Below are 15,387 nucleotides of genomic sequence, written 5' to 3'. Positions count from 1 at the left end.
TGGAGTCGACATCTCCCAGGGACCAATGTTAAAGCGCACCAAAGTGTCCATCACAATGGAATACCGGACTTGAGATTACGTACTAGAGGGAACCGTATCCTTCAACGATGAGGAAACAGAAGGCATCATGCAACCACACAATGGCACACCGGTAATAACTGTACTCAAAAATAAATGTCGAGTTAAGCGTGTGTTAATTGATCCATGTAGCTTGACCAATATCATCCAATCGAGGGTCATAGTGCAGCTAGGCCTACAAGACCACATTGTGCCTACAGTCTGAGTTCTAAATGGACTCAACATGGCATGTGAGAATAATAAAGAGTAGATAACCTTGCAGGTGAACACCGCCGAAACCATTCAAGAAACAAAATTCTACGTGATCGAAAAAGATATGAGATATAATGCTCTATTGGGGGGGGGGAAGTGAATTCACAACATGAGTGCAGTACCATCGACACTACACCAAGCGTTGAAATTCCCAACACCAGGAGGAATTAAAACAATTACATAGAGCAGCCGGCTGCAAAGGAGATGTTTGCGATCAATGAGGTGTTTCTGGTGTCCACACTTTCAACATCAAATGGTTTGAGTTTGGTCGCCAATGGGGCAACCAAAAGCAATAACCGACACCATCCCAGGTCGAATCAGAGAAGTAGGGGATGTGTGAGGACGACGACTACGGAGTCCCCAAATCTTTCATAGTCCCCAATGATTTCGATTCCACGAAATCGACGGTCGAAGAATTGGCGCAAGTCATATTGATCGAGCATCTGCCTGATCGTACGATATACTTGGGCACGGGGTTAAATCTTGATCTTAGTAAAGAACTCATTAAATTCTTTATAGCTAATATATATTGTTTTGCTTGGTCCTACCTCGATATGAAAGGGATCTCGCTGGAAATAACTACTCACAAGATGAGCCTAGATCAAAAGGTCCACCTGGTCAAACACAAAAAGAGGCCTCAGTCTGAAGTCAAGCATGGATTCATCAAAGATGAGGTATCTAAACTCCTTAAAATAGGGTCCATTCGGGAGTTTAAGTACATGGATTGGTTAGCAAACTTAGTGGTGGTACCTAAAAAGAGGAATAAATTAAAAATGTGAGTAGACTACAAAGACATGAATGAGTCATGCCCCAAAGACTATTTCCATTTGACCAGTATTGATCGCATGATTAATGCGACGGCCGGCCACGAGATTCTCAGTTTTCTTGATCCCAATTCTAGGTACAACGAAATTCGGATGGACTCGGGAGATCAGGAAAAACGTCCTTCATCACTAAATACGACACCTATTGCTATAATGTAACGCCATTCGGACTAAAAAATATCGGTACCACTTACCAATGCCTAGTAAATCAGATGTTCAAAGAGAAAATAGTAAAATCAATGGAGGTTTACACTGATGATATGTTAGTTAAGTCCCTGCGAGCGAGCAGAGGACCATTTGAAACATTTTTAGGAAACATTGAACATATTGAAGAAATACGATGTGAAGCTAAACTCGAAGAAATGCATATTCGGAGTCGATTTCGAGAAATTCCATGAATTCATCGTGTTTAATCGGAGAATCAAGATTAATCCTGATAAGATCAAGGAAATCAAGGACATCACCGTTATGGACAATGTCAAGGTCGTTCAAAGGTTAACCGGGTGCACAGCTGGTTCTTCTAGCTATTGAAGAAGAAGAATAACTTCTCATGGACCCCAGAGTACCAACAAGCCTTGGAAGAACTCAAGCGGTACCTCTCGAGTGCACCTTTATTTCATACTCTGAAGGCAGACGAACAATTGTACCTATACTTAGCGGTATCCGAGATAGCGGTAAGTGGAGTCCTCGTTTGGGAAGAAGAAGGTATGCAACTTCCTATGTATTATGTTAGCATAACTCTAGGTGAGGCCGAAACTAGGTATCCTCACATGGAAAAATTGGCGCTCGCTTTGCTAAGTGCCTCTAGAAAGCTAAAACTATATTTTCAATGTCATCCCATATCTGTTGTAACTACTTACCCATTGAGAAACATAATGCATAAACCCAAGCTCTCAGGATGGTTAGCCTAATGGGCCGAGGAAATTAGCGGGTACGATATCGAATATTGACCCCGAAACGCCATAAAATCATAAATTTTGGCAGACTTCATGGCTGACTTCACGTAGCCTAATACCCAAGGTCGAAAGACAATTGTTGTTGAACTCGGGGACTTCCTCAGGAATTTGGACCTTCTTTACGGATGGTGCCTCGAACGCAAAGGGTTCCGAACTTGGCATCGTTCTAAAGCCACCAATGGGTAATATAGTTAGGCAATCTATTATAACTGTAAAATTGACTAATAATGAGGCCAAGTATGAGGCCATGATTGCAGGTCTTGAACTGGCTAAAAGCCTGGGGGCCGAGGTGATCGAAACTAAGTGTGATTCCCTCCTGGAGGTAAACCAAGTCAATGGGACGTTCGAGGTCAAAGATAAATGAATGCAGAGGTCCCTGGATAAACTATAGATAACACTACATCATTTCAAGGAGTAGACCATGCAACATATACCTCGGGACCAAAACAGCAAAGCTGATGCTCTTGCTAACTTGGGATCGTGGGTTGATGATGATGAATTCAACTCGGGAATGGTTGTGCAACTCATAAAATCTGTAGTGGAAGAAGGTCACACCGAGATAAATTGGACAAGCTTAACCTAGGACTGGACAAACAAGTATACAGACTACTTGAAGACCGGGAAGCTACCCTCGGATCCTAAGGAATTGAGGGCTCTACACACAAAGGCAACCAGGTTCAGCCTTTATGAAGATAACACCTTACTTAGGAGAACATTTGATGGCTCGCTCGCCATATCTCTAGGACCGGGAAATACCGAATATGTTATGAGAGAAGTTTACGAAGGCACCTGTGGGAACCATTTGGGTGTCGAATCATTGGTTCTAATATAATCAGAGCTAGCTACTAGTGGATTGACATGGAATAGGATGCGAATGAGTTAGAACAAAAATGTTCCACGGACATTAGAGGCAAGCACCAATGATTCACTTGCCCGGGGAGCTACTACATTTGGTCTTCTCACTCTAGCCATTCCTGAAATGGGGAATGGACATCACCTGCCCCATCCATGGGCACCCAGTAAGGCTCAATTTATATTATTTATGACTAGATATTTTTCTAATTGGGTGGAAGATGAGGTTTTTGAGAAAGTCAGGGAGAAAGAGGTTATTGATTTCATTTGGGTCTACATAATATGCCGAATCATAAAGTCGGCTGAGATCGTGTGTGGCAATGGGAAGTATCTCGTCGACAGTAAGGTGAGCAAATTTCTCGAGGACCATAAGATAAAAAGGATCCTACCAACACCCTATCACCTTAGTTGGAAAGGGCAGGTGGATTTTACGAATAAAATCATACTCCAAAATCTTAAGAAGAGGTTGACTGACGCTAAAGGAAAATGGAAGGAAATTTTGCACGAGGTCCTATAGGCATATCATACAACCTCAAAATCCAGCACAAGGGCCACCCCGTTCACATTGGTCTACGATGCCAAAGCCGTAATACTGATCTAAGTGGGATAACCGAGTCTCAGGTTTTAATATGCGACAAAAGAGTTAAACAACGAGGCCATGAGTGTGATCCCGGAACTGTTGGACGAGAGGCATAAGGTCACCTTTGTCCGGTTGGCCTTCCTAAAGCAACAGATAAAAAGGTATTAAAATCGCAGAGCCTACCTCCGACACTTCAATATCGGGGACTTGTGTTATGAAAGATGACACTGAACACCCGGAACCTGAATGAAGGGAAGCTGGAGCCGAATTGATAAGGTCCATATCAAAGTATCGAGATCACCGGCAAAGGATCGTACAAACTCGAAGCGATGAACGATGAGTAGTTGCCGAACAACAGGAACGTAACCCATTTAAAATGAAACTACTGCTAAGGTACGACCTCTTTTGTATACAGTAAAACTGGGGGCCCGACAATGTCAAGGTCGTTCAAAGATTAACCTGGTGCATAGCCGGTTCTTCTCGCTATTGAAGAAGAAGAATAACTTCTCATGGACCCCGGAGTGCCAACAAGCCTTGGATGAACTCAAGCGGTACCTCTAGAGTGCACCTTTGCTTCATACTCCGAAGGGAGACGAACAATTGTACCTGTACTTAGCGGTATCCGAGATAGTGGTAAGTGGAGTCCTAGTCTGGAAAGAAGAAGGTATGCAATTTCCTATCTATTATGTTAACATAACTCTAGGTGAGGCCGAAACTAGGTATCCTCACATGGAAAAATTGGCGCTCGCTTTGCTAAGCGCCTCTAGAAAGCTAAAACTATATTTTCAATGTCATCTCATATGTGTTGTAACTACTTACCCGTTGAGAAACATAATGCATAAACCTAAGCTCTCAGGATGGTTAGCCTAATGGGCCGAGGAAATTAGTGGGTACGATATTGAATATTTACCCCGAACCACCATCAAATCATAAATTTTGGCAGACTTCATGGCTGACTTCACGTAGCCTAATACCCAAGGTCGAAAGACAATTGTTGTTGAACTCGGGGACTTCCTCGGGAATCTGGACCTTCTTTACGGATGTTGCCTCGAACGCAAAGGGTTCCGAACATGGCATCGTTCTAAAGCCACCAATGGGTAATATAGTTAGGCAATCTATTAGAACTATAAAATTGACTAACAATGAGGCCAAGTATGAGGCCATGATTGCAGGTCTTGAACTGGCTAAAAGCTTGGGGGCCGAGGTGATCAAAACTAAGTGTGATTCCCTCCTGGAGGTAAACCAAGTCAATGGGACGTTCGAGTTCAAAGAGAAATGAATGCATAGGTCCCTGGATAAACTATAGATAACACTACATCGATTCAAGGAGTAGACCATGCAACATATACCTCGATACCAAAATAGCGAAGCCGATGCTCTTGCTAACTTCGGATTGTGGGTTGATGATGATGAATTCAACTCGGGAATGGTCGTGCAACTCATAAAATCGGTAGTGGAAGAAGGTTACACCGAGATAAATTTGACAAGCTTAACCTAGGACTGGATAAACAAGTATACAGACTACCTGAAGACCGGGAAGCTACCCTCGGATCCTAAGGAATTGAGGGCTCTACACACAAAGGAAACCAGGTTCAGCCTTTCCAAAGATAACACCTTACTTAAGAGAACATTCGATGGCCCGCTCGCCATATGTTTGGGATCGGGAGATACCGAATATGTTTTGAGAGAAGTTTACAAAGGCACCTGTGGGAACCATTTGGGTGCCGAATCATTGGTTCGTAAGATAATCAGAGCTGGCTACTAGTGGATTGACATGGAATAGGATGCGAATGAGTTAGAACAAAAATGTTCCACAGACGTTAGAGGCAAGCACCAATGATTCACTTGCACGGGTAGCTACTACATTTGGTCTTCTCACTCTAGCCATTCATGAAATGGGGAATGGACATCGCCTGCCCCTGCCATAGGCACCCAATAAGGCTCAATTTATATTATTTATGACTAGCTATTTTTCTAATTGGGTGGAAGCTGAAGTATTTGAGAAAGTCAGGGAGAAAGAGGTTATAGATTTCATTTGGGTCTACATAATATGCCGAATCAGAAAGTCGGCCGAGATTGTGTGTGGCAGTGGGAAGTAGCTCGTCGACAGTAAGGTGAGAAAATTTCTCGAGGACCATAAGATAAAAAGGATCCTATCAACACCCTATCACCTTAGTGGGAAAGGGCAGGTGGATTCTACGAATAAAATCATACTCCAAAATCTTAAGAAGAGGTTGACCGACGCTAAAGGAAAATGGAAGGAAATTTTGCCCGAGGTCCTATGGGCATATCATACAACCTCAAAATCCAGCACCGGGTCCACCCCGTTCACATTGATCTACGATGCCGAAGCCGTAATACCGATCGAAGTGGGAGAACTGAGTCTCAAGTTTCAATATGCGACAAAAGAGTCAAACGACGAGGCCATGAGTGCGAGCCTGGAATTGTTGGACGGAGGCATAAAGACACCTTTGTCCGGTTGGCCTTCCTAAAGCAACGGATAAAAAGGTATTAAAATCATAGAGCCTACCTCTGACACTTCAATATCGGGGACTTGTGTTATGAAAGATGACACTGAACACCCGGAACCTGAATGAAGGGAAGCTGGAGCCGAATTGTGAAGGTCTATACCGAATTATCGATATCACCAGCAAAGGATCATACAAAATCGAAGCGATGAACGATCAGTAGTTGCCGAACAACAGGAACGTAACCCATCTAAAATGAAACTACTGCTAAGGTACGACCCCTTTTGTATGCGGTAAAACTGGGGGCCCGATTTCCCCTTCTTTAGGTCGCCTCACAGGCATACTTCTCGAGGATCGAAGCCAAAGTTGAGACCCACCCTCGGGGGTCATCGGGTACTGGCCCCGGGGGGCATTGCATACCAATGGCTACAGTACGGGAAAGGGGAGTTCCCAAGATAAACGGATAGTACTGGGAAATCTTGGTATTGCATCTGGCCGTCACATCTCCATGCCTTTAAAATTAATGCACTCTTGTGCTATGTTTGGATATCCCCTCATATATAAGGAGGGTCCTTGGTACTTTGTAAATCCTGTTGCTCCAACTATTATACATAAGATCAATAACATCTCTCTCTCTTTTCTTTCTAACTTACTCGCTCGAGACTACCTCTTTCATTTATTGCTTTCACATTTGTTATTCATTTATTGCTCCCCAAAGGTCATAAAGAGCCTCTAACGATTATACTCTAACTGTTAGCCCTTCCCCAGTTATCCTTGATCGCTTGAGCCCGAGCCCATGTGTTTATGTCGAGGCTCTTATTGGATAGTCCGAGGCTCGGATAGCCAACCCCTCGGTTTGATCACAACTCTGTTCTAGCTCGTGTTTCATATTTCATATTCACATATCTAGCATCAACTGCTCTATAACTAGCATAAAAATAGATCACGTATTATTAGAGTCTCTTCAACAAATTTAATTGTTATTACCATTTTCACGATAAATAGTTTGGCGCCCACCGTGGGGATAAAAATAATCGTGATTATTTTCTTGCTTGTTTTGTTACATAATGCAAGGTATCTTTCACACCTTTTCTTGTGCAAGAACTTCGATTTCAGGACAAAACGTCTGGCTCGGTGAACAGAATGGGGAACCAAAACCTCAAAAATAGCAAAGAGAAGGACACGACTACTCCAAATGTCGGTATACCCCCGAACTCAACCCGGGTGGAAGGGGAGGCTCTCCGACATGACATCCAAATGATTATTGGAGGAACTGACGATCCCCAAGGACCCATGTTCAAACGGATGAGAATGTCCATCACAGAAGAAGGACCGACCCGAAACTGCATGCCCGAAGACAGCCTCGTATTCGGCGAGGAGGACCTTGTAGCCATGATAGAACCTCACAACGACGCGCTGGTTTCTTTTTAACAGTACGAGGATAAAGCGCGTGCTCATGGATCCAGGCAGCTCGGCCAACATAATTAGATCAAATATAGTAGAACAGCAGGGGCTGCTTGATCGACCCACCCCCATCCCTCGAGACCTCCACAGTTTCAACATGACCGGCGAAGTAACGAAACGAGAGATCACCCTCCCGATCGACACGTCGGTCATGATTCAGAACACCAAGTTCGAAGTTATCAACAGCGACATAAGGTATAATACATTACTCGACAGGCCTTGGATACACAGCATGAGGGCAGTACCGTCGACCTTACATTAGGTGATAAAAATTCCCACGTAGGACGACATCATGACCATACATGGAGCAGCAGGTAGCGAAAGAAATATTTGCAGTCCATCATAAGGTGCCGATCCCCACGTGCTCGATATCGGACGAGGATAGAAACACACAGTCATCCGAGGATGACGAGGAAGATTTCTTCGCTCCTCGAACTTTCATTTCTCACGAAGAATCGGACGCGACTAAATCGACAGTCGAAGAGCTGGAGTAGACTATTTTAATCGAGCACCTCCAGGATCGTAAGGTATACTTGGGAATGGGGTTGACCCCCGATATCAGGACAAGGTTAATTCAATTTCTTAGTAACAATATCGACTGTTTCTCTTGGTCCCACCTAGATATGATAGGAATCCAACCGGAAATAACCTCCCACAGGTTGAGCATCGATCCCTAATTTAAACCCGTGAAGCAGAAGAGAAGACCACAGTCCGAGGTAAAACATGCCTTCATCAAAGAAGAGGTAACAAAACTTCTTAAAATCGGAAGTACCCCGAGTGGCTGGCCAACGTAGTAGTGGTGCCCAAAAAGGGAAACAAGCTAACAATCTGCGTAGATTATGAAGACTTGAATAAGGCGTGCCCCAAAGATTCATTCCCATTGCCTAATATCGATCATCTAATCTATGCTACGGCCGGCCACGAGACCCTCACCTTTCTCGATGCCTACTCGAGGTATAATCAAATCCAGATAGACCCCGAGGATAGGAAAGAAACCTTATTCATTATAAAGGATGGTATATACTGCTACAACGTAATGCCCTTCGGGCTAAAAACGCATGGGCAACGTACTAGTGCCTAGTTAATAAAATGTTCGAGCATCAAGTAGGTAAATCAATGGAGGTATATATTGATGATATACTAGTTAAGCCCCTACGCGCAGAGGACCATTTGACCCATTTGCAGGAAATTTTCGACATCCTCAAAAGCTACAACATGAAGCTTAACCCCGAGAAGTGCGCCTTCGGAGTGGGTTCGGGCAAATTCCTGGGTTTCATAGTTTCAAATAGGGCGATCGAGATCAATCCCGATAAAATAAAAAGCCATCGAAGAAATCACGGCGGTGAACAATGGAAAGGCCGTCCAACGGCTAACAGGGCGGATAGTGGCCCTGGGCAGATTCATATCAAGGTCATCAGACAAAAGCCATCATTTCTTCTCTTTACTCAAAAGAAAGAGCAACTTCAAATGGACTCTAGAATACCAACACGCCATAGAAGAACTAAAACGATACCTGACTAGCCCACCTTTGCTGCACACGCCCAAGGAGGATGAAACGCTATACCTGTACCTGGCCGTGTCTGAAATAGTGGTAAGCGGCGTACTGGTTTGAGAGGAACATGGTACAGAATTTCTTGTTTATTATGTAAGCCGAACCCTGGGGGACGCCGAAACCCGGTATCCCCATCTAGAAAAATTGGCTCTCGCACTGATAAGCGCCTCGCTTAAGCTGAAACCCTATGCTCAATGTCATCGTATCTGCATTCTGTCGACATACCCCCTCCGAAGCATGCTGCATAAACCCGAGCTATCGTTCCGATTGGCTAAGCGGACCATCGAACTCGGAGGGTATGATATCGAGTATCAACCTTGAACGGCCATCAAGTCCCAAATTCTGGCGGACTTCATGGACGATTACTCGCCATTCCTTGTATCCGAGGTAGAGAGGGAACTTTTATTAAAATCAGGTATGTCCTCCAGGGTATGGACCCTATTCACATACGGTACCACGAACATAAGAGGATTTAGGCTCGGTATAGTCCTAAAGCCACCCATTGGCAACATAATCAGACAATCCATAAAAACCCCAAAATTGACTAAAAATGAATCCAAGTACGAGGCTATGATTGCGGGTTTAGAATTTTCCAAAAGCTTGGGAGCCGAGACCGTCAAGGCGAAATGCGATTTGCTCCTCATAGTAAGCCAGGTGAATGGGATCTATGAAGCTCGAGAGGACAGGAAGCAGAGGTACTTGGAAAAAATCCAAACCGCATTACGTCACTTCAAAGAATGGACCTTAGTACATATACCTCGAGAGTAGAACAGTGAGGTCGATACCCTCGCAAATCTGGGATCCTCTGCTGAACAAGGACCTACTCCCCAGAGTTGTTGTCCAATTGTGTAAATCTGTGGTCGAGGAAGGTCACACAGAGATTAACTCCACCAGTCTAACATGGGATTGGAGAAATTAGTATATTGATTGTTTAAAAGACTGGAAGCTGCCCGCAGATCCAAAAGAATCGAGGGCCCTGCGAACCAAAGCAGCCCAGTTCTCGCTCGACGAAGATGGGAATCTGTACAGGAGAACTTTCGATGGCCCCCCTGTGGTATGCTTAAGGCCAGGTGACACAGATTACGTACTCTGAGAGATCCACGAGGGTACCTATAGGAATCTTTTTGGCGCCGACTCCTTGGTTCGAAAGGTGATTAGAGCAGGCTACTACTAGGACATCATGGAAACAGACATCAGAGAATTCATCCGAAAGTGCGACAAATGCTAGAGATTCGCTCTTATGATCCACTAACCCGCCGAGCAGCTACATTCCATTTTATCACCATGGTCATTCATGAAATGGGGGATGGACATCGTCGGCCCTTTGCCGAAGGCCCCAGGTAAGGCTAGATTCATTTTATTTATTATTGACTACTTTTCAAAATGGGTGGAAGCACAGGCCTTCGAAAAATTAGAGAAAAGGAAGTCATCAATTTCATATGGGATCACATTATATGCCGATTTGGAATCCCGTCAGAAATAACGTGCGACAACGGAAGGTAGTTTATCGGGGGCAAGGTAACACAGTTCCTTGAAGAAAACAAAATTAAGAGAATCCTGTCGATGCCTTACCATCCATGTGCAAACGGCCAGGCCGAATCCACGAATAAAACAATCATTCAGAACCTAAAGAAGAAACTGGAGAACGCCAAGAGAAAATGGAGAGAAACGTTGCCCGAGGTACTATGAGCATATCGAACCACCAAGCACCAGGGAAAACACCTTTATCTCTAGAATACGATGCCGAGGCTTTGATACTAGTGGAATTTGAGTAGCCGAGCGCCAGATTTCAGCATGCTAATGAAGGCTCAAACAACGAGGCCATGACAACGGCCCTCGAACTACTCGATAAAAAGTGAGAAGCCTCGTTGATCCGGATGGCCGCCCAAAAACAGAGAATCAAAGATACTATAATGGGTGAAAAAGTCTTTTGTATTTCAGGATAGGGGACTTAGTCCTAAGGAATGTTACTCTCAACACCCGAAACCCTAGTGAAAGGAAGCTGGGCCAAAACTGGGAAGGACCGTACCGTGTCCTAGGAATAGTCGGCAAGGGATCCTACAAGCTTAGCACCATGGAGGGCGAACAACTTCCGAGCAATTAGAATATATTGATGCTAAAACGGTACTACTGATAGGGCATCCAATAGAAACACTCCACAAAAATCATCGAGCAAACATTGCACCCCTTTTCTTCGACCGAGCTTTTGCCCCGAAGAGGGTTCCAACGGCAAGGTTTTTTATGAGGTAACGCGTACAACCAACAAGCTTACAAGGCAACTTTTGCAATCAACCCCGAACACTGGAAGGCGCCCCACTGAGAGGTCGTCCACTAGGAGAAACCAGGGAATGATTAACTAAGTTCCAATAGGAAACAATGTACCGGGCCAAAAGGTCAAAAGAGCCATGTCCACACAAGCCGGGCTCACAACAACAAGACAACATGTACTTATGCCAAACAATCATAGAACATCTTTTGCCAAAGCATCTCGTACTCTAAAGAAAATTCAATATTTTCACAACAAGACCCCTCTGCGGAGAACGCTCTGAAATACTCGGAGACTAGCGTCAATAGCTCGGCACCTGCATGGCCTCAGGGTCAAAACTCCATACTCATAAGCCCTCAAAGAGGCAACTCCGATCTTACGAGTAACGGACTCCGAGCCTGAGTAAATTCGATGACTCAAAGACTATCGCCAATCGCCATTCACTTAAAAACCCAAGGCTGTAAGACCCCGAGCGGGCAAACTCGGTCTAGCAAGATCTATATAATATAGCAACAAAACTGTAAGACCTCAACATGCATGACAAAACTGTAAGACCTCAATAGGTATGACAAAACTGTAAGACCTCAACAGGCATGAAAAAACCGTAAGACCTCAATAGGCATGAAAATTTTGTAAGACCTTACTACAGGCATAAAACTCGTTCCCGAAGTTTAGGCTATATGTCGCATTTGTAAGACTCCTGAAAGGTAATACGTTTTATGTAGACACTTAAACTACCACACTCGAGATCAAAAATGGCTCCGGCCAAACACAATTGACTATTGTCAATAAGGTTGCACCAGCCAAATTAACGCGACTCAAGGACGCCCGACCATCGCTATAAAATCATAGGCCATTACTTCAAATCTACTTCGAAAAGAGCCGGTTAAACAGGCTACCCTCGACAGGAAAACGAGCTTTGACCATGTAAGCTCCAACTCATAAGGCTTCGAGCTAATCAGTCTATGAGCTAAACCTTCCAAGGTGCTCGAACATCGTCGCAAATGACTTGAAATTAAGGTTCTTCCCGAACTGAGGACGGGTCAGGCAAAATTATTTCAAAAAGTCCTTAACCAGAGGAAAACAAAGATATATATATGCCTAAGGGCAAAAGCGTAAGAGCCATTATCGCCAGCCTAATGAGCCTCAAGGCCGCACACACTAAATGGTCGTAACAACCAAAAGCGTAAGAGCCACTGTCGCCATTTTAAAAATTTGAAAGCTTGAGGGTCAAATTGAGATCGAGTCGAAACTCGATTCGGAGACCGGATCCAAAATAGTTAACTATACATGCCTAAGGTCATAGTATAAGATCCATCGTCGCCAGCTTCATGAGCCTCAGGGCCACATATATAAAAGGTCACTTCGACCCAAGACGTAGTATGCGTTGTCGCCAGCCCACGAAAACACAAAACTTTGAGGGTCGAATGGGCTCGAGTCGAAGCCCAACTCGGAGACTAAACCCAAAATAATTGAGCAAATGTATAAGAGCTCTAACGCCAGTTCACAATAAAAGTCGCATCGACCAGGCCCGTAAAAGCCCCCGAGCTTACCTAACAAGCCCCAGGGCCGTATCACAAATCTAAAGTGTCTTGCCAATTCTAAAAACATGAACACCCAGTCGAATTCCGGACAAAAAAGGGGAGTGGAAGAAACAAAGCCATAGGGTTTACTTTATACATATGCCAGTATGAAAGTACTATATACAAACAGGAAAATCGATAGGATAATCAACATGATCCTAATCTATTGCCGAGCCTACATCCTCAATGGCTCCCTAAAGGTTTCACTCTGACAACTAAGAGTCCCCGACGACCCCTTCTCAATGGCATCTTCTCTTCCCGGGGATCCACCCACTTTTTTAGCACCATCTGAGCTGCCATACGACACACCCCCGACGGTCTACTTTTGGGAAACTGGCCAGGCACGATGCGCAGCTCGAGGTAAATTCGGGCTAGCCCCCTCACACGCCCTCTCAATGCAAGAATTTGCGATAATATCTCCCTCCCTATACAATGATACAAACGCCTCATCTTCGGGCTTGATCTGAGACAATGCAGCCACCAGTTCGGAATGGAAACCTTTGTATGTGTCACTATCCTTCTTCGCATCCTAGAGTTGACGTTCGATTAAGGTTACCTTCCCCTGAAGGGTGTCCCTCTCGGAAGTCATTTCGTTTATGTACCGACTAAGCTCGGAAATTTCAGCATCTCTGGCCCAAAGCTCCCCTCTCAGCAGGGCATTTTTCTTCTGATATTATACAAATCAGGTCCGAGATGTTAAAAGCAATAGAATCTCACAATGATTCAAATAGTAGTAAACGGGGGATTAGTAACCTGCTCGGAAAGATAGGCTTTCTCACGCTGATGATGGTTCACCTCATCCTGGTACTGGGTGAGAGCCTGGCTATAAACACTTTAGCCTAAAGCTACGAAAAAGTACAAGTTAGAAAAAACAAAGATTTGAGCAGCCCAGAGCAACGGACGAGGTTAGCAAAATTACCCGCTCGCAAAGTCTGCCTATCTCACCGAAAATTAATAAAGCATCATCCTTTGGACCTCCCTCGAGAACGGTCGACAACCTCTCGAGTGCATATCCGCCTTTGGCTAATGCACCTGCTCCGGAAGGTTCTTCACATGGGGACTCTTGCACTCCATGCATTAGTAGGATCACTCTCTGAGGTGAGTCAACAACGATCATAGGGTTAACAGGACTAGTCAAAGCCTTCATTCCTTGTTCACCCCGGATCCCGTAGTCGGGCCCCTCCGGACTGCCCACCAAGGGTGCCTCAACTCGGGAAGAATTCTGGCCACCAGCTGACTCGGTGGTAGTACTCGATGCTCCATCTATTGCCTCCCTACAGCAAAGATGGGACACAAAGGCATCAATCTCCGGTTCAGAAGCCTCCATCCCCACGGCCCGAAGATCGGCCGAGTCTATACGCTCTTCGGGGGCAGTTGGGAAGCTTCTTTCCCCCTCGCCTTCAGCTCGAGGGTTTCCTACTGTCTACGAGGTCCGAGCTGTAGGGTCAACCTTGGATTCCTCTGCCTTAACCCTCTTGAACTCCGGAGGCTCGACCAGCAAACCCCCCTGCCTTCTCTTCTTCTCGCCAGACACTAGGGCGTCCCCTTCAACGGGTGGTGCCCCCATCGTCAAAGTGATTTCCCTCAGTCCTACACAAATGCAGAAGTTAAACACGAATAACGAAGAATGCTACTAATAGCAATTTGCATCAAAGTATGCGGATGCAACAAGGTTCGAAGCTTACCATGATCTTTGGCTTCCTACCGAGCTCGGGATAAATCTCATCACACTCGATCGGCATATGGGAAAATTGAGTATAAGTGACCGACCCATCCCTGGAGGTCCAAAACTGCACCAGGGTAGGTTGCTACAGCTAAAAATGCAAGAAAAATGGAGTAAGATGCTTGAAGATATATTGCCAAAGAGAAGCAAAGGAAGACCCTACAACCCGTTTACTTATGCCCAGCGTTCCACTTCTCAGGAAACGACATCTTTTTCGCCGGAATCAGGTCAAAAGTCCTCACTCGAACGAATCAGCTTATCCATCCTTCGTTCCTGGGCTCCTTGGAGCATGCAAAAAGGGACCTCAGGGCTCGACATCGAAGCTTGATCAAGCCCCCTAGGAGGAGACGGGGACTATAAATCCGGATCAGGTGGTTGAGGGTGAAGGAAATCTCCTTTATCATATTAGAATAATTCCTGATCATATAAACAACATGACAGAATGAAGGATGAATTTGGCCTAGAGTCACTTGATAACGTCAGCAAAAGTCAAGAATCATGGGGTTGATCGGGGGTGAGTATGGCCCCACAGGCCCCAAGGTGAATAGATATGTATACACACTCAGAAAACCGGTTTTGTGAGCCATAATATCGTCCTCCCGAGCAGGAATCTCCACAAGCACGGTATCCCCCCAGCAACAATCAACCCTCACTCTCCCAAGGTCCGTTACCGAGCTGATATACCGAGTAACGGGATCGCGATGCTCTGGCTTCGAGGAAGGTCTCTCGACCTTGAAATCGGAGGTCATCGCAACAGATCCTGGTATGCATTCCTCAGCACAAGGAGGT

The sequence above is a fragment of the Nicotiana sylvestris genome, chromosome 4 (genome assembly GCF_000393655.2).
Source record: "Nicotiana sylvestris chromosome 4, ASM39365v2, whole genome shotgun sequence".
In the NCBI taxonomy this organism is placed as follows: Eukaryota; Viridiplantae; Streptophyta; class Magnoliopsida; order Solanales; family Solanaceae; genus Nicotiana; species Nicotiana sylvestris.
Note: the sequence above shows the minus strand (reverse complement) of the source record.